This window comes from Poromitra crassiceps (assembly GCF_964638095.1).
Source record: "Poromitra crassiceps genome assembly, chromosome: 1".
Taxonomy (NCBI): domain Eukaryota; kingdom Metazoa; phylum Chordata; class Actinopteri; order Beryciformes; family Melamphaidae; genus Poromitra; species Poromitra crassiceps.
Window position 1 is genome coordinate 59,155,765 of NC_139623.1, and position 27,061 is coordinate 59,182,825.

Sequence of the window (27,061 nt, forward strand, 5' to 3'; positions counted from 1 at the left end):
CGGAACTTGAGAGAGGCATCGACTTCTACAACATCAGGTAACGTTATTTAATTTGCTAGCGTTAGCTGGATAAGTTGTTTCACTGCCGTTGTGGTTGTTAGAGAACAGGGCTTTTCACTGTCTTCTTGGCTGAGTTAGCTTTATAGCTTAGCGTTGTTAACGTTCTATAATAATTATCATCAGCTCGTATCACCGACCGTGAGACGTGTTATTTAACGTTGCACTCTTGCTTTCATTGCTAGGTAACCATGTGCCAGTGACAGCCGCACAGGAGGACACGATTCACCCTCTTCTCAGCGGTGGATATGGTTCAGGTAAATTATTATTTTGCATAATGACGAGTGATAATGGGTGTGTTATTCATAGTGTAGCCTAAGCTATGTTACTAACAATCAATTGTCATTTCTATTAAGATGTGCATAGCACTGACACTTCTTTCTATTGATAACACAAATATTGCTTGATGAATCACGATGCCTTTTTTTATTTTCAGATACCACTCAATAAACAGAAGAAACTTTCAGCACTTGGGGAGCTCTTTGAAGATGAAGACCAGGCCCTGCTGGAAGCTGTGTTGGACATCAAGTACTATTTCCCCAACCCCACTAAACTAACCTTGCTGCTACAACTCTTGGTTTGGGAGGGGAGAGGTAGGGAGGTATTGTAGGGTTTTATTTTGTCTGGTGCTAAATAAATAATGTGCTAAATAAAGAACAATGTTGAAATTGAGAAGTTTGGACTTTTTTTTTTTTTTACAACTGTAATTTTTTTGTTAATAGAGTGTGTAAAGTACCGAAAATGGTACCGTTTTGGGTACCGTACCGAATTCCAGGTACCGGTACCGTACCGGTATCGGTTCAAATGTGAACGGTACCCATCCCTATGTGTGTGTGTGTGTGTGTGTGTGTGTGTGTGTGTGTGTGTGTGCGTGTGCGTGTGTGTGTAGCTGCTGCATCAATCAGAGCTCAGCTGTAGATGGATTGTCTGTTATGCTCCTGTGGGCACGGAGGCCTCACTGTGTATAAGAGGGTGTGTGTGTGTGTGTGAGAGAGAGAGAGAGAGAGAGAGAAAGAGGGAGAGAGGGAGAGAGAGGGAGAGAGAGAGAGGGAGGGAGAGAGGGAGTGAGCGCGCGCCCACACGTACATCCACATGAATCTATAATTGTAGCTGTGGCTCATGCCTCGGCAATAGGAGGATTATTATGATTATGACTGGAGGCCAAACCTGAAGACACAACAAATCAGCGTGCACAGGGAGGCCTATACAGTATCTAGCCAGCACGCTTGATTGCTGTTTCAGGCCCGCCCTCCAGTCATCGTGCTCGACTGAGAGGGATGCATGTAGCTGTTCTGATAGGGAGGGGAGAAAACACCAGCTACAAGCTCTGCGAGCCAGGGTGCACACTGCAGAGCGTGCTCCCCGTAACCTTTCATACCCTAATAAAGGAGAAATGTATGGAAGCCCATTTCCACGACTCAATCAAATGATAAACGACTAAATTCTGACATATCTCACAAATATTTCTTTTCCAGAATTCTGAGCTATAAAGTCACAATATATAGAGATATATAATCAGAATTCTTAGATATAAAGTCAGAATTCTGACTATATAATCAGAATTCTGAGAATTATAATCAGAATTCGGAGAAATATAATCAGAATCTGGCCGGTAGTAGAACTTCGCATTGAAGAGGAACAATGCGTATTCCGTCCTGGTCACGGAACAACGGACCAGCTCTTCAATCTCACAAGGATCCTGGAGGGGGCCTGGGATTATGCCCATCTGGTCAACATGTGTTTTGTGGATTTGGTGAAGGCTTATGACCGGGTTCCCCAGGAGATACTGTGGGAGGTGCTGCGGGAGTATGGGTTGGGTCACTACTCAGCGCCATCCAATCTCTATATGCCAAAAGCGAGAGCTGTGTCCGGGTTCTCGGCAGTAAGTCGGACTCGTTCCCGTTGGCCTCCGCCAGGGCTGCACCTTGTCACATATCCTGTTTCATATTCAGGGACAGGGTTCCGAGGCGTAGTCATGGGGGGAGGGGTTGCAGTTCGGTGGGCTGAGGATTGCATCTCTGCTTTTCCTGGACGATGTGGTCCTGATGGCATCATCTGTCTGGCACCTTCAGCACTCACTGGATGGGTTCACAGCCGAGTGTGAAGCGGCTGGATGGAATGAGGATCAGCACCTCTAAATCTGAAGCCATGGTTCTCAGCAGGAAACCGGTTGATTGTCTACTCCAGGTAGCAAGTTTTTTATTCCTAGGTGAAACGCGGGATGACCACGCCCCAAACTCATTTGATTGCAGCCACTGCTTCTTCCTGAAAACGTGCAGCAAGTTAAAAAAAAAGATGTGTTTAAGATTAGGGTTAGGGTTTTCTTATTTAACCACAACCAGACCTAAACCACATTGTTGTACTTGCCTAACCCTAATGTTTTAAAATCAGAAAAATGCTTGTTAAAAATAAATCAGCTTTGACTGGGAATCAAACCCCAGCCACCAGATTGGAAGGCAAGCACCTTACCCATTAACCTACGAGCTGCGCAGGGTTGGGTAGGTTACTTTTAAATAGGAATCCCTTAAAGTTACTTGTTACTTGTTAAAAATTGTACTTAGTAACGTAATCCGATTACCACTATTTAAAAGTAAAGTAGGGATTACTTTCAGTTACTTTTGGATTACTTTTTTTTTTTTAATCCAGGAATGTCCCATTGGAATACAAGATCTCTTCTTCCAGGGAGTCCTGGTCAAGAGTCCTGGCTAAAACCCTTATTTAACTAGATGAAGCATGTTTTACCATTGATAACCAGATAAGAATGTTTATACCAACATGAAGTTAAGGAGAATACAACAAGAGTTATTTTTAAGACCACTTTAATTTACGTTATGGGTATTTTTCATGATGTGGAGTGGAAGACGCAGCTTGTTGCTTTAATCTTGAAACACGACGTCTATTCTTCCTTTTACCGCACGCGTGTCTCTACCGTGTCTCTACACAAATAGACACAAAAAGACATTAAAATGATATTTTACAGGGGCAGCCACAGCCAATCAAGGCTAGTAGGCTACACCGTTTTTTGTTGTTATTTTGTAAAATTAATGAAGAGGCAAGGGCGAATGTAACCCCGCCTGTAACGCCGTTACTATACCCCCGTTACTGTAATCTAGATTACACATCTTAAAATGTACTGTGACAGATTACAGTTACCGTTTTTTTGTAATCAGATTACGTAACGGCGTTACATGTAATCCGTTACTCCCCAACCCTGGAGCTGCGGCACAACCTGCCCTGAACTTCCCTCCCCCCTAACCCTAATCTTAAACACATTTTGTTTTGATTGGTCGCAGTGGCTGCGACCAATCAAATGAGTTGAGGGCGTGGTCGTCCCGCGTTTCACCTAGGAATAAAAAACTAGCCTCCAGGTAGGGAATGAGTCCTTACCCCAAGTGAAGGAGTTCAAGTATCTCTGGGTCTTGTTCTCGAGTGAGGGGACAATGGAGCGGGAGACGGGCCGGAGAATCGGAGTGGCGGGAGTGGCATTGCGTTCGCTTTACTGCACCATTGTGACGAAAAGAGAGCTGAGCCAGAAGGCAAAGCTCTTAATCTACCGGTCGAACTCCATTCCTACACTCACCTAAGGTCCCTCATGGTCATGAGGGACCTTAGGTCAGGAGCGAAAGAACAAGATTGTGGATCCAAGCGGCTGAAATGGGTTTTCATCAGGAGGGTGGCTGGCATCTCTCTTAGGGATAAGGTGATCAGCTCAGTCATCCGTGAGGGACTTGGAGTAGAGACACTGCTCCTTTCAGGCCCGGTTTTACAGGGGTGAAAGAGCACGCATTGCACCCTTACTTTAATTGTCTGCATGCTCAGTTGAAAAGATTTTTTTTTTTTTTAATAAATGCTGCAGCTGCACACTTACTGTTTAAACTTGAATTATAATTGTTGTTTTTCTTTGTTCTTTGATGTGAATTTATGGCTTTTTGGCACCTATATGTAACCTTTTAAGGTTGAGATAATTGAATTATCATTATATGGTCCAAATATTTCTGTAAAGCACTTGAAACACTTGAAATATTCTTGCTTGGCTGGTATCGTTCCACTTGAAATGATGGTAAAATGCATTATTTTTAGTAAAATAACATTAGGCCGGCCGCCCGGTTCGGCCCGTGCATGTGCACCCCTTCCTAACGAGGATGCATCCCTAGTCATCTTGTTCTGGAATTGGCCCTGGCTCCTTTGTGTAGAAAGGAGTCAAGTTGAGGTGGTTCAGGCATCTGGTAAGGATGTCACCTGGTCGCCTCCCTAGGGAGATGTTCCAGGTACGTCCAGCTGGGAGGAGACCATGGGGCAGACCGAGGGCTGGGTGGAGAGATTATATCTCCACGCTCGCCTGGGAATGCCTCGGGATCGCCCAGTCAGAGCTGGCTAATGTGGGCAGGGAAAGGGAAGTTTGGGGTCCCCTGCTGGAACCGCTACCTCCGTGACCAGATCCCGGAGAAGCGGTTGAAGATGGATGGATGGATAATCAGAATTCTAAGACAAAAGTCATAATGCGGAGAAATAAAGTCAGCATTGTGAGGGGGTAAAAAAAATCTGAATTGGGTAATATTTGTATTTGATTGAGAGGCGTGAATGGACTTCCACAGAAATGTGACAGAAAAGTGGACAAGACCCTCTGACACAGAGAGAAGCAACATAGAAAAAGTTGTGGAAGACAGGCAGGTGTGGAGATGCGCCACACCTGCCTGTACCAGTTTGCATGTACAATACAGGTAGATGTTCAAAGGCATGGAAAGCAGGTAGTGGGCGTAAACAGACAGAGAGGCCCTCATTCACATGCAAAATCCTCCACTACAATCAACATGTGTGCTGCTGTTCTTGGCGCTCAGCTCCACCTGCCCACATACATTTTCACATTCTGTCAACAAAGGTGGGGAAAACACGATATTCCCACAACACAAAGACATGCAGCAAGAAAGTAGAGAATACTACAATGACCTACTATTGTATAAAGGTAGCATGCATGTGTCTATCCACTAGGCAACATATGTTCAATGCCTACATAAGGTCCTTCCAGTGAAGAAGGCATTCGAATTTCTCCATTCTTAAAAGATGAATGGCTTTCTAAACAGGTGTGTGTGCGTGTGTGTGTGTATGTGTGTGTGTGTATGTGCGTGTGTGCGCGTGCGTGTGTGTTTGTTCGCTCACATCATTGGCATTAGCATCGTAGCATTTTCTCAAAAAAACAAAATGTGAGTTGCAGCCATGCCAGCCAATGTCAAGGAAGCCTTGAATAACTATCATTGCAGAGTGAGTACTGAGCTCACAGAGCGCCCCCCGCTGGGCTCAAGTGTTCTGTGCAGCAGACTGTTCGCTCCTGGACACTCCACGATTTTGATTGTGTTCAGGGGCTAAGGGCACAGGCTAATGAATGTGTGTGTGTGTGTGTGTGTGTGTGTGTGTGTGTGTGTGTGTGTGTGTGTGTGTGTGTGTGTGTGTGTGTGTGTGTGCGTGCGTGCGTGCGTGTGTGTGTGTGTGTGTGCGTGGGCTTCCGTATGCTTCCGTCTATGAACACCATGTGCCTGCATGTGCTCTCCCTCCATGGTTCTGAAGTGGTGCAGTGATGGAGTGTCGAGTGCTTGGCTGTGGTTTCATCAGGTACCCGGGGACGACACATGAGCCAAGGACTTATGGGACATATGCATGGTGTAGGCCAGCCTGACTTGACCAAAGATCAGGCATGGCTGAAATGTATTAAATAAAAAGTATTTTAAAAAGAAAGAAAGAAAGAAAGAAAGAAAGAAAGAAAGAAAGAAAGAAAGAAAGAAAGATACGAGACAGCAGAGGAGGCGACCGCTGACATGGCCGACAGGGGATACGATGTCAGAGTTACCACAGCGAAAGAGAGCCTGGCCGAGCAGTTGGCGCACACCGCCTGGGAAACAGTGGAGTCGACAGCGCAGAGCCGAACGGGGAGGGAGAAGGAACGAGAGCGAGATAAAAGCATCAAGGACAGGCTGCGCGTCTACAGGAGGCGGGACACCTCCCCGCGAGGAAAAGGAAAGAGATTAATAACTTTTCATAACGTTGGTAAGATAAGCAGTCTATAAAGATGGATAAGGCGAGACGACTTTATAGCCTATAATATATTTTTCCCATTGTTGGTTACTTTTTTGCATTCATTTCCCCCGATATAAAGTGAGAAAATGTATACGGGAGGATTACACAGAGACCTCTTACCTGTGTAATGGACAGTGACTGTTTTGGGTTAGGCAAGGAGGGCCCTCATCCTAGGAGAGGTTCTCCCTCACAGCTAGTTCATACTAGCCCAGTCCAGGGTCATCTAGAGACCCCAGCCTTGGAACCACACCTTGTTCACGTTTTGTTCTTATATGTTGTTTTGTTGTTTATTCAGGGAGTAAAGATACCAAGTTTTATTTTGCTTATTATAATGACACATTTACAATCAATGGTCTATGGCCACAGATAAGTTAAATTTTATTTCCTTTAATGTAAATGGAATGTTGAACCCAATCAAACGCAGTAAAATTCTATCTAAAATGAGGAAGGAACAAGCTCAAATAGTATATTTGCAAGAAACGCACTTGGATGATAACGAACATGTAAAACTGAAAAGAATGGGTTTCACTAATGTGTTTTTCTCTTCATATAAATCAGGGCATCGTAGAGGAACTATAATTCTCATATCACGCAAGGTAAACTTTGAAAACGTATTTGAAATGGGAGATAAGGAGGGTAGATTCATCTTGGTGAGGGAGAAGATAGATGGGAATCCAATTACCCTCTTGAATATATATGCACCCCCAGGAAGTGATTTTGTTTTTTTCCAAAAAATGTGTAATATAATGGTAACAGAGACAAGAGGTTTCCTTGTGTGTGGAGGGGACCTGAATTTACATTTACAACCAAGATTAGACTCCTCTAGTAAAAAAAACCAATGTCACAAAATCTCTATACAGAAAAGTGAATACACTTTTTGAGGAAACTGGTCTAATTGATGTATGGAGAGACTCTTTCCCTAACAGAAGGGACTACACCCACTATTCTGCCCCTCACTCTGTATATACAAGAATAGATTATTTCATAACATTTGGAAGAGATAAAGATAAGATAACTAGCTGTGGAATTGGGACAATAGATATTAGCGACCACGCCCCTATATATCTCTCTGTTGACCTTAATTTGAGACCAAAAAACAATACATGGAAACTGAACTCTAGCCTTTTAAATGATCTACATTTCAAGGAACAGATCAAAAAAGAAATCAAGACGTACTTGGAGCTCAATGATAATGCAGAGACCTCGTCCCCCATTTTGTGGGACGCTTTAAAGGCTGTTCTAAGAGGGAAAATTATAGCAATATCCTCATATAAGAAAAAGTTAAGGGACAGCAGATTAAATTATCTACAAAACAAACTAAAGGAACTAGAAAAGAAACATAAATTAAATTTGGCACAAGACATACTAGAAGAAATTAAAACATGTATGTCCGGCATGGAGGATAACTACTACTGTATCCTCTAGCTGAGAAATGTCCCCACTGGATCCATGAGCAGTTGGAAAAGTAATGGAAATGAAGGCTCTAGGTAGCGTGGGGCACGCTCTCTGCTTTGTCCAGATGCAGCATGCAGGGTGAAAGGAGAAGACTGGGTGTGGGAATGCGCTGACGGCACAGATTTGACGGTCTTGGTGCAAAAGGGAAGCAAAGCGAAGGCTTCCTATAGGGGAGGACAGAGAGAAAAGTAGTGGAGCTGAACTCTCTTGCCAAAAGCCTTGGGGCCATTGTGGCTGCTACTTGCTAGTCTGGACGCAGAACAGCACGGAGAGAAAGAACAGTGGGTGGGAGAGCGCTGACAGGACAGATTGTACGTATGTATGAAAGGTCATGCGCTAAAGAGAACTCCCTGTAGGCGGATGGAGAGTGAGAGGACACATGTGGTGGTGGAGGGCGAGCAAGCCAAAAGGCCTTGTGGCCACTTCAGCAAGACGAAACACTGACAACCTCGCAGTGTATGGAACATATTCTATAAGGCAGCAATTTGCTCTATCCTACTGTACCATATGTATGCGTTGGATTCAATCTACTTATGCGTTGCTTATAGGGTTGCAAAAGGCTAGAGTGAAGACCTAAGCTGCAACCTCCGGGTTTGAAAGATGAAGCCAATGCGGAAGTGGCAAAACCCAAACTTCCTCTAATGGCTACTTGAGGCTGGCTGCAAAAATGAGTCATTCCCCATAGACCCCCATGTTAAAATCACCAACTTTACCGCAGAAACATGCTTATACAGCCTGGTACATAATACAGTTTTGGTCTATATAGCTAATTTCACTGTTCATGACAGTTCATCTGTACGCGGGATGAATTTTTATATAACTCACCCATTTATACAGTCTATGGCTGCAAAGAGAAGATTGTATAGAAGTCAACGGGAAAATGAGCCTACTTCTCACTTGATTTATGAGCTCAGTAAACACTTTCCTAACGAGTTGATGGTCTCAATCACTAGTGTCAAGTCTTCTTCAACACAGCATGATGTTCATTTAGTCAAGTATCTGGTCCCAGAATAAAACAGATGATAAAGGAGACTATGCTTTGAGGCATGATTGACAGGTCATCTGTCCAGTGATCACGCAGCTCGTCCAAGATGGTCCAAATGTCAAACTCCAGGCTTCAAATGGGGAGTCCACAAACCAATGGGTGACGTGCCTATCATGAAGACCTGTGCTTCTCAAAGTGGGGTCTGGGGACCCAGAGGACCCATGGAGGCCTTGAGAGGGTCCACTCTGAAAGTTATGAAGAACAGAATGAAGGTGTCTGGGTTGGGAAGGGCTCAAAATATTACTCTCCCTGCTGCTACTGGCAGAGACCAATGAATTACGGCCGTTTGGTGGCCGGGGGCTCAGAGCAAGCTGACACAAACCCACACTGATGTGTGAGAACCTTGGGGTGATCCTTGACAACCAGCTGTCTTGCTCAGCCAACATAGCTGCGACAGCACGCTCCTGTAGGTTCTCCCTCTACAACATCCGCAAAATCCGTCCCTTTCTCACAAGAGAAGCGACTCAACTCCTGGTCCAGTCACTTATCATCTCCCGCCTGGACTACTGCAACGTGCTCCTGGCCGGCCTACCTGCCACCGACATCCGACTGCTTCAGCTCATTCAGAACGCTGCAGCCCGTCTGGTATTCAACCAACCCAAATTCTCTCATGTCACTCCCCTCTTCCAGGCCCTTCACTGGCTTCCCATCTCGGCACGCATCAAATTCAAGACACTGGTACTGGCCTACAGGGCAGTACACCAGTCAGCTCCCCTGTACTTGCAATCTATGGTCAGGTTCCAAACCTCTCAGCGCTCCCTCCGCTCCTCCACCAGTGCAGGTCGCCTCGTCCCTCCTTCGCTACGGGGGCTAAAAAGTCGCTCATCCCGATCTCAACTCTTCTCGTCCCTGGCACCTCAATGGTGGAATGAGCTTCCACCTTCAGTCAGGACGGCCGAATCACTGCTGATCTTTCAGAAAAGACTAAAGACACAGCTTTTCATGCTCCATCTGGGCCCTTCTTGATCTAACTTCTTTCTCTCTCTTTCTAAAAAAATAAAAATAAAAAATACTACTAACCTAAACTAAACTTGTACCACTGTTCCTTCAGAAGTTGTAGTTGTCATAGTTGTTGCATAGTTGATTGCTCTATTGCTGACAAAAATGTGTTATTGTAAGTCGCTTTGGATAAAAGTGTCTGCCAAGTAATGTAATGTAATGTAATGTAATGTGTGTGTGTGTGTGTATCATCTTTTTCTTTGGGTTTAACTTGCAGGTTTGTATTTCAAAGATTAGATGATGCGTGTAGCTTCATTCTTGAATAAAAAGTAGAGTCCGCACACTGCTGTTTTAATCTCCCACTAGAGTCGATTTTATTTTCACGTTTCGATCTCACGACCTTCTTCAGAATGATCATTCTGAAAACACAGCAGACTGAACAATGGCATCCACTTTGAACTTTGAACTTACTTCTGAAGAAGGTCATGAGACCGAAACGTTAAAATAAAATCTACTCTACTGGCAGATTCCAACAGCAGTGTGCGGACTCTACTTTGTATTCCTTTGTGTCCTTTTTGTCCAGCACCTGCGCATTTGAGTGGATGTGCGCACTCTACTTTGTATCTGTAGCTTCATTCTCCTCTGTGAAGCTGAGGTCTAGCTACTTCAGGGCCACAAGCAAAGCTGAGATCTTAACAGCATGGAGTAGATGGCATCCCCCTTTAAAAACACCAGTAGGAAAGTATCTCTATGTTGAAGGTCACATTCGATGGATGCTCCTCTGCCTTGTCAGCAGGGGGATAAAGCAACGAGCGGTCTGAGAGAACCATTCAACTACCGGATGAACATCGACCGCATGATCTGCTTCCATCATTGCTTCATCCTCCCTTTCAGTCTGCTGTGTTTTCTGTCATAGCTGAGAGGCTGCGAGAGGGAAACTCATTTCAACATCCACAAAAAACTAAACGCATCTAAACTAAGCGAAAAATCAAAACAGACGAGTGAAAATCCTCATCGCTAGAAGTCACTGGCTTTGGCAAGATGAGTCTTGAATGAGCAAACGGTTTACGGGGGTAATATTACCACTTGAATGGTGTTGATTGATTTATGGAGAGGGGGGGGGCAGCAAATCAGGTTGAACTGACTCTGAGATGGCACACAGACACACACACACACACACACGCACGCACACACACACACACACACACGCACGCACACACACACACACGCGTGCGCACACACACACACACACACACGCACGCACACACACACACACACACACGCGTGCGCACGCACACACACACACACACACACGTGCACACACACACGTGCGCACACACACAGACACAAACACATACACACACAGACACACACGGCAAAGCATAATGAACATTTATGAAATGGAGCAGGTAGTAATCAGACAGGGTTGAAGAGGCTGGCCTGCTGGTCCACAGCTGTGCCATTCAAGCTGGCTGTTCAGAGACAGACAAGACACCTGACACCGTTCACCATGGCCCCCCTCAGTCAGTGTGTAGCCATGGCCCACCTCAGTCAGTGTGTAGCCATGGCCCACCTCAGTCAGTGTGTAGCCATGGCCCACCTCAGTCAGTGTGTAGCCATGGCCCAGCTCAGTCAGTGTGTAGCCATGGCCCAGCTCAGTCAGTGTGTAGCCATGGCCCACCTCAGTCAGTGTGTAGCCATGGCCCAGCTCAGTCAGTGTGTAGCCATGGCCCAGCTCAGTCAGTGTGTAGCCATGGCCCGCTCAGTCAGTGTGTAGCCATGGCCCAGCTCAGTCAGTGTGTAGCCATGGCCCAGCGCAGTCAGTGTGTAGCCATGGCCCAGCTCAGTCAGTGTGTAGCCATGGCCCAGCTCAGTCAGTGTGTAGCCATGGCCCAGCTCAGTCAGTGTGTAGCCATGGCCCAGCTCAGTCAGTGTGTAGCCATGGCCCAGTCAGTCAGTGTGTAGCCATGGCCCAGTTCAGTCAGTGTGTAGCCATGGCCCAGTCAGTCAGTGTGTAGCCATGGCCCAGTCAGTCAGTGTGTAGCCATGGCCCAGCTCAGTCAGTGTGTAGCCATGGCCCAGTTCAGTCAGTGTGTAGCCATGGCCCAGTCAGTCAGTGTGTAGCCATGGCCCAGCTCAGTCAGTGTGTAGCCATGGCCCAGCTCAGTCAGTGTGTAGCCATGGCCCAGCTCAGTCAGTGTGTAGCCATGGCCCAGCTCAGTCAGTGTGTAGCCATGGCCCAGCTCAGTCAGTGTGTAGCCATGGCCCAGTCAGTCAGTGTGTAGCCATGGCCCACTCAGTCAGTGTGTAGCCATGGCCCACCTCAGTCAGTCAGGGGCAGTGTTGGGCAGTAACGCGTTACTTAGTAACGCGTTACTGTAATTAGTTACTTTTTTAGTAACTAAGTAATATAAGGCGTTACAATTTCCAAAACAGTAATTAATTACAGTTACTAATCCAAGTAACGCATGCGTTACTGTGTTACATCATTGCCTGCCAGAATGCAGTGTTTTGTAAAAGAAAACATTTTATCCTCACGGACTCAGGCGCACACATATAGTCATAGTGTGTGTGCGCGATGCAGCGTCAGAGCGTGCACGCTGGCTTTCAAAACAAACCGAGTCAGAAGAAGGAGACGAGCAAGAGAAACCTGGCTACCTCGAGAGAGAATATGCGGGGATGGAGGCTAAATTGAAGGCGACGCTGGGTGAGGTAGACTTGGGTGTGTTCACTGGATTAACAGATACACTTTGGGTAAGTCAGTGTTGTAGCCTACACTTTGTTACTTCCTAACCTTCTCGTCAAAGCCTTTCTCACCGTAGTCAGACGGGCCGGCCCAGGGAATGTTGACAGATCATCACTTTTCTTTCAGCAACGAAGCTTGAAACGTTTTCATTGAGGCTGTTGTATTACCACTCCGAGTTTCCGACAGTAACAGCATCTTTCACTCACGTTATCTGTGTGACTGTCTGACTTTCATTTCGTGTGAAGCTAGCCAGTCTTAATACACCACTTCCTGTTCTTTCTAACCGAATTTCAAAGTAAAATGCCTTTGGCTTTTCGTTTAACATAGCCTATATAATACCAAAGCGAAAATAATTAATAGAGTGACATGCTAGACGGTATTTGGGGTAAAAATAAAAATAAAAGTAACTAGTAAAGTAACTAGTAACGTACCTAGTTACTTTTTGAAAAAGTAATCAGTAAAGTAACTTTTATTACTTTTTTAAGGAGTAATCAGTAATCAGTAACTAATTACTTTTCCAGAGTAACTTGCCCAACACTGGTCAGGGGTGCCGGAAGCAGGGGGACATGGGGACATTTTGTCCCCCTTAAAATGTGGTCCCCCTAAATTATTATTTTTTTAATCTGAGGGGGCAACTGCCCCTGAAGCTTAGAGTTTACACAGCCTGTGATGCTTGTTAAAGCCGTGATCGTTGTGGGATTATTACACCTGAGAGACGGACAGACCCGGACTCTGTACTGCACTCACTGTCATTGGCTGCTGCTATAATCGTATACGGTTATTGTTATTTTATTTTTGTGTTGAGATGACAAGTTTTGCACTGTGTTTCGAAGTGATAATAATAATAATAATAATAATAATAAGTTCAGTGTTTCTGCCTGTGTTGCTGTCTGTTGTAGTGTAATTGTAAAATGACCTAAAGGGAGAGCAGGTCACCAAGTGAGTGAGAAAAGGAGAAAATACTGAATAATGACATCACTACAGTATAATCCTAATGTTAATTTAAAATTAGATATTCCTCTAAATATGGCTAAAAATCATCCAGACGTTCAAAAAAATGAAAATTTTTCTTGCCGGCGCCCTAATGTCATAGGTTACTATTTGGGACACACTTCAGACTTTCAGACAGCAGATGCCAGGCCCTTGGGTGGCATATGGCTGAGTGGTAGGGCTACTAAATGGGCAATGGTGTGTGTGTGTGTGTGTGTGTGTGTGTGTGTGTGTGTGTGTGTGTGTGTGTGTGTGTGTGTGTGTGTGTGTGTGTGTGTGTGTGTGTGTGGTGTGTGTGTGTGTGTGTAAGTCTGTGGATTTCAGAAAAACATTTGATTGCCAATACTGCAGTGCAGCGAGCCTGAGCCTGCCTTGGAAGAAGAGAAACAGCGATCTTTGTAAATAGCGAGTTTTGAAATGTGTGTTTCAACATTCCGACCCAGTGATCCTTTATATCGACATTAAAGTGAGATATTCACATTTTTGTAAGTTTTGGTTAGGTATTTTGTGACTATTTTTTACATGTATGGTATGGGTGCTCGCTTCCAAGCTGGGAACAAACATATAGAAGCGCCAGCCAGCAACTGCAAGCAGGTCCATGTAAAGCATTTAACACTGAAACGTGACTATATGGAGTTATAAAATTAAGGTAACACTTCATAATAACGTTCAGTCGTAAGTCATTTATAAGCCTTTAGTTAATGATGAACTAATCACTTACAAAACATGAATATACATGTGTAGATTATTAATAAATGCTATGTTAACAAACAAATGTGTCGTAAGTCATCCAGTGTTTCTCCTAGAAAAAATTTCAGGCCTGGAGGGATTTCAAAACGTACCCCGGTGGGGGCCGTCACTGGCGACCCTAAACTTTTAGCTAACCAGTTTGCATCTATGTTCGCAATGGCATCCCAAGTATCATCATACTATTATGGGATGCGATGCGAACAGTTGTATTATGGGATGTGCGTTTGACACGTTTTGGAACAGTGCTGCACCCTGGCACAATGCTCCTAAAAGCAAAATGCTTATTGTTTTTAATGATTTGGCATCTTCTATTACTGTCAACACCAGCAGTAATAGTATGCCATAAAGGTTTACTGAGATTTTGGGGAGGAAAATCAAAAAAAAAAAAAAAAAAAAAAAAAAGTATTTTTTCTGGCCTGGCGGGGGCAAATGGTAGGGGAAACACTGTCATCTATAAACTTTTAGTAAATTAAGTGTTCCTCACCTGTTATAAATCATGTGTAAATCATTTACAATTAATTTACAAGGCTTTCTGCATCCCCTAATCTAAAGTGTAAATCATTCAAGATTCAAGATTCAAGATTCAAGATTTTTTATTGTCACTCCATGATACAAGTATCACGTGTGAAATTCTTGTGCTGTGGACTCCGTTTACAACATAGTACAAATATAACAGGGCATATGAGTGCAAAAACAACAAGAGACACAACAAGCAATAAGGCAGTATAGTGATAAGACAAGTCAGAGACAATGGCATATTCACTGCACATAGGTGCACATGTCATGTGCATACTTTAGACGTGCTTAAACATTTTAAATTCGGCGTATTTGACATACAGGTGCAAATAGCATATTCCTTATTAAACATACAATTAAACTCGGCGTTTTAAAGTAACTCATTGAGTGCCAGCCACTTTTGGAGAACGGACGCTCCCAGTGCCAGAGTTTCAGAGCGTTTTCAGTGATTTCTCGAGGCCCACAGAATATTGTGTGATATTACTATGTAAACACCGAACATGCACAAAGAACGATGAGACTCTCTTCTATCATCTGCAAAAAAAAGTTTATTGATACCATTTTCCGTTCTTTAGTTATGAGCCAGAGAAGATAGGCTGTTTTGAGCAAAAAGACAGGTTTCAAATTATAAGCTGAGATATTCAGCCTTTTGTGAAATGAAGCATTTCAAGCATATTCACTGACTCTAGCTAATATTTTCTGATGTAGTGACGTGGTGTAGTTGTGTGGTGCCTGCGTGCCCCACCCCCCTCTCTCCCCCTCAGCTGCAAACTCCTCCCCACACTAACACACAGCCTACACGCACCCCAGGGCTGTATTACTGAACGGGCCTACCGGGCCCAGGCCCAGGGGCCCGAGAGCTCAGGGGGCCCATGAGCTAGAGTCTCTTCGCAGGCCACCACAGGCGGCCTGCGAAGAGACTCTAACTGATGGGGCCCCTGAGCTCACTTCGCAGCTGAGACTCTAGCTTATGGGCCCCCTGAGCTCACTTCGCAGCTGAGACTCTAGCTTATGGGCCCCCTGAGCTCACTTCGCAGCTGAGACTCTAGCTTATGGGCCCCTGAGCTCACTTCGCAGGCGGCCTGCTAAGAGACTCTAGCTCAGGGGTGCCCAAATTCTTTCCCATGAAGGGCCAAAACTCAATCTGTGTGGAGGGCCGAGGGCCAAAAATAAACGTTGTGGAATTACATTAAAATGTATTGTGTTTTATAGAAATTAACATTCTAAATCTAAAATAACATTTCAATATAATAATCTACTTTTTATCTGTTTGGTAATTGTAATAATTTGCAATTGGATATATATATTTAAAAAAAAACATCTGCATTTGTGGGGAGCTTAAACATTTAATCAGTAAACACCCAGTTAAAAACAGTTGTATTTTCCACCTTTGTAATCAAGAGAGAAATTTGACTTAATTCACAACTTGAAAAATCCTCAAGGTACTTTGAAAAGCAGCTTTATTGTCCATCTTTTGTAAACAATTTGCCATGACAATTTGCAGGGATGCAATCTCAGGAGTGAACACAGTATATATCCGCAGCCACATTCAGAAACTGTTTCACAAAGTCACCACATGAAAAAGCGTGTCCATCCTTTGCAATCAGTGCAGATATCTAATAACTTGCCCGAGTTGCATTCTGGATAAAAAAAATCGGGGCCAAATTTTTTTTTTTTTTTTTTTTTGCGCTGTGAGGGGGGGCCCGTGAGGGGGGCAGGCCCAGGGGCCCGTGAAGTCATAATCCGTCTATGACGCACCCAGTCTATTTTCGGAGGCTTCGTTTTTGTGCGCCGGGCGGCTCCCAGCGCGACACGGAAATGCCAAACCGGACTGCAGGGAAAGGTTTGGCCCTTCGGCATCGGGTGCTGCCTTTCTGGCGGGTAATCGTGTGGAGAAACATGCAGACAGACAGACAGAGGCAGAGGAGCTCAGTTGTGGGCGGGATTGACTGCGGTTCGCAGACAACGTCAGCTGCAGACAGAGCAATCTATATGGCTCTGGCTGCAGCATGCATCGGTTTCTCTTTGATCACGGCTTTTTCCTCCTGTTTTCCGGACCTTTCTGTAATCTGGAGAGCACTGTCGCCACCTAATGAGTCCGTAAAATAGGTTATACACCATCAATAGCTCCCATATTTGTACAGGAGATGCCTGAGGCTTTGATCCACGTCCCACCGTCAAAAAACGCAATTGACGAACATACTCGTCCTTGGCACTCTACGTTACTAAACGAAATGACGAACATACTCGTCCATGGCACTCAATGAGTTAAATTCGGCGTATTTGACATACAGGTGCAAATAGCATATTCCTTATTAAACATACAATTAAACATTAGACATACGTAATGGTAGCAGCTACAGTACGGTACAGTACGGCTACTACACTATTTGTGTATGTTAAGGAGTCTCGTGGCCTGCGGGAAGAAACTGTTCCTCAAGCGATTTGTGCGTGCTTTCGGAACCCTGTATCTTCTCCCTGAGGGTAACAGGGAGAACAGGCTGTTGTGGGGATGGTTTGTGTCTTTGATGATCTTCAGGGACCTCCTGAGGCACCACTGTTTATACAGTTCATGCAGATCTGGCAACTCACATCCTGTTACGTGCTGGGCCGCGCGTCTCACTCTTCGTAGTGCCCTGCGGTCCATGGTGGTACAGTTCCCGTACCAGGTGGTGAAGCAGCCAGTCAGCAGGCTTTCAATGGTGCCTCTGTAGAAGTCCATAAGGATTTCTGGCCTTAGCCCAAATTTCTTCAGGCGCCTGAGTCCGTGTATTCGCTGTTGGGCCTTTTTTGACAACAGTGGCGGTGTGGCCGGCCCAAGTCAGGTCCTGGTGGATGTTGACTCCCAGGTACTTGAAGCTGTCCACCCTTTCCACCACTGTGCCGTTGATGGTGATGGGGGGTGTGTGCTCCCCCCCCTCCTGTAGTCTACAATGATCTCCTTGGTCTTGGAGACGTTCAGAGAGAGGTGGTTGTCCTGGCACCATTGTTCCAGGGCCCCCACCTCCTCTCTGTAGGCCGTCTCGTCGCCCCCCGAGATCAGATCTGTATGTAACACATAAATGTGTTACATACAAGGGGGTAGCTCTGTCAAAATTGAAGCCAATGTGGAAGTGCACTTAAACCTGCATTCTTTCGAATAGCCTGCAGGGGGCGACCCATTGGTCTGTGGACTTCTCTTTTTTTATGCCTCACATATGGCATTTTGGCCATTGCCATCTAGGATCTCGACACAAGTCCAAGGGTTTCCCACAGAGCACGGCCTGCTACTGCTCCGTGATCGAGCTGTGTGATCAGTGGACAAGCGAGTTGTCAATCACGCCCCAAAACATAGTCTGCAACTTCAACGTAGTCTGAAACTAGCGATTCAGACCATGAACACATTAGGAAAGCGTTTACTGACGCCATACTTGAGGCTTCAAAACAGAAGTCCACAAACCAATGGGTCGCCCCCTGCAGGCAAAGAGGACACTTCCGCATTGGCTTCAGTTTTGACAAACAGAGCTACCCCCTTGTATGTAACACATTTATGCGTGATGAATGGTTTACACTTTAGATTAGGGGATGCAGAAAGCCTTGTAAATTAATTGTAAATTATTTACACATCATTTACAACAGGTGAGGAACAATTCATTTACTAAAGGTTTATAGATGACTTACACATCTAACACATTTGTATATGTTAACATAAAATGTATTAATCATCTACAAATGTATATAAATGTTTTGTAAATGGTTAGTTCATCATTACTAAAGGCTTATAAATGACTTACGACTGAACGTTATTATAAAGTGTTACCAAAATGAATAATTTTTAGACACCCGACCCAGCGAAAACCCTGTACATGGGATGGTTTAATCTCCCGATTATGAAGCAACCCAATCGCCAGAATAAAATTTGGCATTTTACATGTCTGAAAACCAGAATATGTACAATATCAACGTACATTTGAATATAGTATCCTATGTAGCCTTCTATAATGTTATGATCATGTTTTCCAGTAGCTCCTGAGCAAACCAGGTAACTAATAAAATCGTATAATTTAAATATTAATAAGATATCAAGAATTGAATTATTTAATTTGTGGAAATATGCAATATGATGACAAAAAAGTATATCTATGAGAATCTGCAGACTTAATTCAATCAGTTTGAACCAGAAATAGCTTTATTATCCCAATTTGGCACAATTATGACGTAATGAGTGGTGTCCCATTTCCTAGGCAATTGTTTTCAACCCCTGCCCATTGTGGCGCCGTTTTGAAGGGCAAGAGGCAACGCGAGGGGCAACCCACAAAAACAAGGGGTAGGGGTAAAAATGAGAAATGGGATTGGGCCTTGTGGTCTGAAAGGTTTGGGAACCCCTGTCCTAGGGGACACCACTGACAGTAGCCTGGGATCAAGGTGAGAGAGACACTGTGAACTTTAGAATAATGTAGGGATATTCCTGTTGGACAGGCTGGAGGAGACAGCAGGGCGTTTTGAAGAGAGAACTGAAAACGGCAGGTCTATCTTAATACTGTATGTCCAGAAACTGACTTTGGCTGCATTATCCTGCTGTTCAAAACAATCCCACTGAGCCTTGTATGCCTTGAGAGGCTGTACTGACCTTGTTTGTCTGAACAAATGTCTTTTTGCCTCTGCTCCGAACTGACACATTGGCCTGTGGTGGACTCCATACATAAACAAGCCTCTGTCCCCAATACCAGCCTATGGCACTTTTTGCCGACTCCATACTCTAAGCCACTAATGAGTGCTCACTGTCATGCTCTTCTGTCAACAGGTATTTACCCATAAACAGGTTGAACCCAGTGAAAAATGACTCCATGCTACATTAGATTAATAAACTAGCCTCTGTCCTCCATAAGTCCTCCACACAGTTTTCAGTCCCATCCACTACTAGCCAGCAAAGGTTCTTTAATCTTATATGGTACATTTGATACATAAACAAGCTTGTGTCCTCAATGAAAGCTTGAAGCATTCCACATACTAATCCACCAAATGTTATTTCCTCATCGCATCACATATCAAGCAAGCTGTGCTGTACTTTTTGTACAGCCAGGATAGAGACATTAAGCATAACAAACATGCGACAAACATACACTGTGCTCACATTATGTGCCTGGTTAAGAGGCTAAAGCACTGGGGCCCTATCTTCGCAAAAGCGGTAATTTAGTGTTTGTGCTCGTTTAACGCCGTACTCATATCCTAATAGTCGCCCTATAAGTCTACTGCCTGTGTTAAGTAAAATGATGGAGAGCATTATTTATGATCAAATCAAGTACTACCTGTCAATTAATAACCAGGGGCCGGTTGCACCAACTGGTCTTACGACTGGTCTTAAGCTAAGTCGGTCGTAACTTTACGACCTAACAGCTACGCCGGTTGCACCAAGCCTTTTTCTCATTAAGACCGGTCGTAAATATTACGCCTAGCCCAGAGCAGGCGTAAGGTGCAGTATAGACGGTTTTCACCTGTGTGTTGCGCAATAGTCACAACCCTCAGCACGGCTGTATTCAGCCCTCAATTATAAACCGCAAACCGGAGTACGTTATAAACGTTATAAATATAGTCACAACGTTAACAACTAACCAATGCTGGGGGTCCGTATGGAAAGTGGAAATTGAAATGGTTAAAAGTTAAATCAATTTGGTCATTCAGTGGCATTTTACTGCCATGTAAAGTAACGACAAGTAACAGTTAGCCGCTAACATTAGCCACACTATTACAGCCGATTACCCATCAGCAGAGCGTCATTTGACCTCAGCACACTCTTTTAAAAAGGTTGCGTGCCGCATTCCAGTGGGCATTCCCATGCTTTCACATGGACGTGCATGGCTACGACCGGCGTAGTTAAGACCAGACGAAAGCCCTGTTGGTGCAACAGGCATAAGTCCCCTCTAAAGACTGGTCTTAACTAAGACCGACGTAGGAGTTACGACCAGGCATAGTTAAGACCAGTTGGTGCAACCGGTCCCTGGTGACTGATTTCCAACATGCATACAAAGATGGGCACTCCACGCTGACAGCTATGACCCAGATGACGGATGACTGGTTAAGGGAGATTGATGATAAAAAAAACTGTTGGTGCTGTTTTGCTGGACTTCTCAGCAGCATTTGACATCATAAATCATAAGTTATTACTGGAAAAACTTGAATGTTATGGCTTTGATACGTCTGCAGTATCTTGGTTTGAGAGCTATCTAACCAACAGGACACAGACTGTTTTTTTTAATGGTAGCTATTCTGATGTCAGAACTGTAAAGTGTGGGGTGCCTCAAGGTAGCTGTCTCGGACCCTTACTGTACAGACTATATTTACAAATTATCTACCACTTGTCCTAGAAAAAGCAAACATAGCGATGTATGCAGATGACTCTACTATATACACGTCAGCACTCTCAACCAATGAGTTAGATATTGTTTTAAATGCAGAGTTACGTTTAGTGGCTGACTGGGTTGAAAGGAATGAACTAGTTCTCAATATTTAAAAAACTAAAAGCATGGTATTTGGCTCTAACCACACCATCTGTAAAGATCCAGTACTAAACCTTAGATTAAAAAATGTAAGTATTAGTCAAGTGCATGAAACAAAACTGCTTGGTATTACCATAGATAATAGATTATAGATAATCGAAATATAATATAATTATATTTATAATATATAATATAATATATTATATATATATATATAATATAATTATATTATAATATAATAATAATAGAATATAACTTCAGTGTGCAATAAAGATAGGCTAACTGGAAAAGTGCATGGCTGAGCCACGTGTAACGTATGGGGCAGGCCGAATAATATATATATATATATAAGTTCAGTGTGCAATAATGACAATTGGCACGTAAGGTATACTTACTCTACGTATTGCTTACTTAGACGTACTCCACTTTTTTGCTCCTATTGCATTTAATACTGTTTACTGTTTATACTGTTATACTGTTTATTCCATGCTATGTTGTGTTCTTTCTTCTTCTCATTCTGCTTATTTTACTATAGCATTATTACTGTGTATTTTATTTTATTTTATTTTATGCTATCTGTGTTATGTGAACGAGCAACTGTAACTTGTCCCAATTTCCCCCCGGGGATCATTAAAGTCTTTCTGATTCTGATTCTGATTCTGATTATCATGGACAAAACATATAAATAAGATAACTGCGAAAATGGGAAGTGGGATCTCTGTCATTAGGAGATGCTCATCTTTTTTAACACCCAAAGCCACTAAACTTGTTACTCAAGCATTAATTCTGTCAAATCTGGACTACTGTCCGGTAATCTGGTCCAATGCCACATTTGATATGATTAGGAAAGTACAAATGATACAAAACCGAGCTGCGCGCATTGTACTCCATTGTAATTACAGAACAAATGGTGTAACAATGCATAAAAGTCTTAACTGGTTATTTGTAAAAGATAGATTGCTTTACTCACTGCTGGTCTTTATTAGAAATATTTCTGTGACAAAAACTCTGGGCATTCTGTATCAAAATCTATCCTTCAGTAAGGACAAACATAATCACATCACTAGACATGCTACTGTGGGTAACTTCACTCTTCCTAAAGTAAGAACAAATGCTATGAAACAAATGGTCATGTATAGAGGTATGTACGAAAGGAACCTGCTCCCCAGAGACATCTCTAAAGAGAATGGTAAAACAACATTTAAATCGTTACTGAAACAACATCTCAAATCTTAAACTAAATGTATAATGTGTTTATAGAAAGATAGACTGAAACTAGTGTTATGTTAAAAACTGTCATGTAATGTGAATCTTTCAGTCTCTGCACGGGCTGTGCACTGAACTGTTATTGTGCACTGATATTGTATGTCTGATAACATATACCTTATATGTTATGTATTGCACTAGTAAAGTTACTGTACTTTTACTATTTTGTGTATTGTATTTTATGTATTACTGTACTTGCTATGTGATCGGACTCCAGGAAGAATAGCCGTAGCATCCTGCTCCGGCTAATGGGGATCCTAATAAACTAAACTAAACTAAACTAAACCTCTATTGTTTTGAGTGTTAAACACGAAGACTCCGGTCTCCGGCGGCCAAGCCCGTCTTCGTAATCAAAATCCGGCTTGGAACGCTACTGTGGACATGGAATGTTGAAACGATGCAACTAACCTACTTGTGCAGCAGGTGGCGGTAAGCAGCTTGAAGCTGTCAGCGACCCGCCTACAAACGAGAGAAAAGAAAGTGCGTTGATGTTGAATGCACTGATGCTATCTTCTTGTCCGCTAGCCTTCTTGCTAATATGGACGGAGACTGCTCGCAGCTTGCTCTAGTGTGTAGACTGGGAAGGCTTTAACTACGGCGTTCTTACATACAGGGTAGTGAAGACTAACCCTTAGTTATTCTGCAGACTTTGGTATTTGGTGTCATGCCCAATTATTCACAAATCCAGGAAATGTAGGGGAGGCTGAAAAAACGAATGACAGTGTAGGCTAATCAGTTAGTAGTCCAAACACAATGCTATTAGATTATCAGATTAAAATGTTATTAGTCCATTGGATTAGCCATTATGTGGGGATAAATACTTTGACAGTATTTTTTTCCCAGAGAGTGTATACCCAATTATAATATAACAATATAAGTAACCGACAAAGTGAAATAAGGTACGGGGTCACAAACAATTTTATTCCATTATTAGTTTTACTACAACAGCCTAATGGCTATTGTAGCAACCAAAAAACAACAGAAGCATCACATTTCATCTAAGAAGTGTCCCCGATACACTTCAATACAAAGTATAGGGGCCTCTACATTATTATATAACATATCTATACTAACTATCATACTGTATAGAGGCAGCCATTGTATACATTTATCTGTTTTTCAATGTTAAACATTCAGCTGTTTAGCCAAATTAGCATACGGTAAAACAAAAGTGCAACAGTATGCAAAAGTGTTGCAGTTCACCAAGCAGGCAGTAAATGTGGGACTTCCACAACAGCCATATCTCTGTATCAGATAGATTGCCAACCCTCTTCATATCACAGAACCCCTCACATCAGGACCAGGGCCCCCATCTGAGAATGTTTTTTAATGTTAGATATGATTTTGTCCAGAATTTCTATCTGTATTGTAGGTACAGTGATAACTGATAACATAGGAACTGTGATCAAAACAGTCATTCGTCTACTCTACATCCTCTATTGGTGTTAACTTTGCTGGTGTCCCCCTGGGACCCTCTCAAGGACCCCTCTACATCCTCTCTCGGTGTTAACTTTGCTGGTGTCCCCCTGGGACCCTCTCAAGGACCCCTCTACATCCTCTATCGGTGTTAACTTTGCTGGTGGCCCCTGTGGAACCCTCTCAAGGACCCCTCTACATCCTCTCTCGGTGTTAACTTTGCTGGTGGCCCCTGTGGAACCCTCTCAAGGACCCCTCTACATCCTCTCTCGGTGTTAACTTTGCTGGTGGCCCCTGTGGAACCCTCTCAAGGACCCCTCTACATCCTCTCTCGGTGTTAACTTTGCTGGTGGCCCCTGTGGAACCCTCTCAAGGACCCCTCTACATCCTCTCTCGGTGTTAACTTTGCTGGTGGCCCCTGTGGAACCCTCTCAAGGACCCCATGTTGGGAACCGCTGGTGGAACACACATCCTGCACAAAGGCCCTCCACTCCAAGCTCAAAAAGCTAATTTACATTTCATATACTGTACGCTACATTGGACACATAAACAAGGCTAAATCAAAGCCCCAAAGAGCACATCATCTATAACCAGGCTGTATCCTTAACACTGTTTGTAACACGGCATCTCTGAAAGGTTACCCACTTATCAAAGGACACCGAGTTATCCTATAGTCTATTGTTGCTGACGGGGATAGAAAGACACTGGTTGTCTGTTGTAGTGTGACGTTAGGTTGAGGACTAGCCGCCACTTAATGTATTGTCTTCATAACGCCACTTGTCAGACAATGTGATTACAACCTGCCCTCGCTGTGACACACACACATACTGGCTCGGAGGACTGAACACACACATGCACGCACACACACGCACACGCACACACAGACAGACTGCCTCGGAGGCCTGAACACACACATGCACGCACACACACGCACACACAGACAGACTGCCTCGGAGGACTGAACACACACATGCACGCACACACACACACACACACACACACACACACACAGACAGACTGCCTCGGAGGACTGAACACACACATGCGCACACACGTGTGGAACAAGACTGCGGGGATACTTCGACTTAATTTGTTTGTGCTATAGTTCCTGGAAAAGATGGCGCTCAAGGCTGCACATCACTTCTAAATGAGGGGAGATGACTGGAACTGGTCTCTCTCTCCCTATTTGTGACTTTTTTTTACCCCTCTCCATACCATACTAAACTTACACATTGCCTAGTAGTTGCCAAATTTTTATTGCAATGAAGTGAAAGTCACATCTCCCACTGTATATATATATATATATATATATATATATATATCGCGATGCGATTAAGGGCCGACCATAACGCGTTTTCTTTATTTTATCGCGTTAATTGCATGCCGCTATTTTGTCTCTTCGACGCACCCGTACTTGTAGTCAAGCCGGTCGCAGCCGTTTCCTGTCTCCTGCCTGTGCTGGCATAGAAGAGAAAGACAGCAACACGCTTCTAAATGGCTCTAATGGCTTTAAAAAACTCCCAAATGGCACAGTGGACAAGTCAACAGTAGTTTGCACCTTGTGTATAACGGAATTAAAATATCACCGAAGTACATCGAGTTTGAGCTATCACCTAAAAGCTAAGCATACCGGAGCAGCTAGCGTCGCCTCAACCTCAACGCGAGACTCATCAGTAATTCTTCCTTCGGAGTCTCGTATGTACGGGTCCTCTAGCCACTCCAATGGCTTCACGCGATATACACGTTATCAATCACAATAAAACTGTACCTACTTCACACACAATGTTGTTATCCAATGCTACGGCGCCAATGTACTCCAAAATCTTCCGTAGTTTCCAATACCGAGCCATTATTCACATGGAAGTGCCAAAAATTTTAACTCAGACACAGCCTTCTTCGGCTGTGTCATTTTGGGTTTCGACTGCTCCACAGTGCCGCCGCCGGAAGTATCGGTTCTGGAGCGTGTACTGCACTGTTTACAATTGTGCATTTATTTTCTGTTCAAGATTTTATTGTTACCTCCTGTCTACATTGCACTTCTATTGAATTGAAAATAAATCTAAAATTCAAGATCACAAAGTACATTTATTTGCATTCATTTTATTCCCAATCACGACACACTGATAAGAATTATTAATATCGAATTAAAAATGTTTTGAAATGCAAAATAATGGCATTTTAAACATGCGATACAAAGATGCGATTAAAATGCGATTAATCGCGATTAAGTAAGGGTTAATGCACGACGAGGTGTCCATTATCAGAAATTAATGGACGACGTGGAGGCGTGAACCGTCGCGGACGGTTGCTTCCGCGAAGTCCATAATGAACACCTCGAAGTGCATTAACCCGCTTATACCATGGTCACTTGCCAAAGAAACAAAACAAGACCATTAATTTATATTTTCATGCATTTTGCAATCAAAATGTAGTTTTCATAACCTTGAATATGAGTTGAGAACCGGCGAGACAAAATAGTCCCCTCGGCTGCTCGAGATTATCATTGGATAAAATGGCCATTTAGTGCCTGCACCTGGCAGAATTTCTAGTCCATAAACTAACTAATAATTTGGCCAATTGTATGTAACAACATACAAAATAAAGCAAACGGCAATGTCTAAGAATGCAACGCCATGTAACTGGCTCGTTTAAACTCGCATTCCAGGGAATTACGTTAACGTCTGCGGGTCTTATAGACGTAAAAGGCGCGTGCTACGCTTGGAGTAGACTGAAAACCATCTGAAGCTTTCTATGTTGGAGTCCAGGTATGTTTTGTACAAGGACGTCTCTCAGTGTGTTGCTGTTAACTGCCCATTTCGTTGTTTTCTTTTTGTTGATCTCATCTGTTTCCTCTTCGACTTGATTTGTATCAGTGATACATTCAGCGCGCGCCTGGCTGGCTTTCTGCAAAGTTGTAAACAGAGCTGGTTTGACAGTTCACAGCTGAGAGCCCGGCTTCTGTCAGCTGACATCAGCAGATCTCCGAAAACGACAGATTTCTAAATAGCCGTTATTTTTGATAAACTGAGCACACAGGGGTAATCTAAATAGTTACTTTGACCGAGTACATTTTTTTCGAAATTTATAAAAGTGCCAAATTAAGCGTTAACGGTGGTATAGAGCTCAAACGGCTCTGTCGTGATCCTGGCGCATTGATATGAACGGTGAACAGACCATTTAGCTAGGTGTACATTATCACTGTACATTATCACAAATGAATGGACACCCTGTAGCCAATCAGAATCGAGTATTCACCCAGACTATGGTATAACTATAGTTAATCGAGATTAAGAAAATGAATCGTTTGACAGCATTTTGACCCCCTTCCCCCTCTAA

The 27,061-nt window shown here is 43.6% G+C and overlaps 1 protein-coding gene and 1 long non-coding RNA gene across 2 annotated transcripts in view; one reads left to right on the plus strand and one right to left on the minus strand.

The window, feature by feature from the left end:
* LOC310786482 overlaps positions 1–627 on the plus strand; it is a 909-nt gene extending 282 nt beyond the window's left edge. Inside the window, exons 1-3 of the long non-coding RNA XR_014553219.1 lie at positions 1–37; positions 243–314; positions 494–627. The exon at positions 1–37 is cut by the window's left edge and continues 282 nt beyond it. This is a non-coding gene — a long non-coding RNA (uncharacterized lncRNA). The remainder of the gene's footprint in view (positions 38–242; positions 315–493) is intronic.
* cdkal1 (CDK5 regulatory subunit associated protein 1-like 1) overlaps positions 1–27,061 on the minus strand; it is a 689,646-nt gene that overhangs the window by 71,664 nt on the left and 590,921 nt on the right. The window lies entirely within an intron of this gene.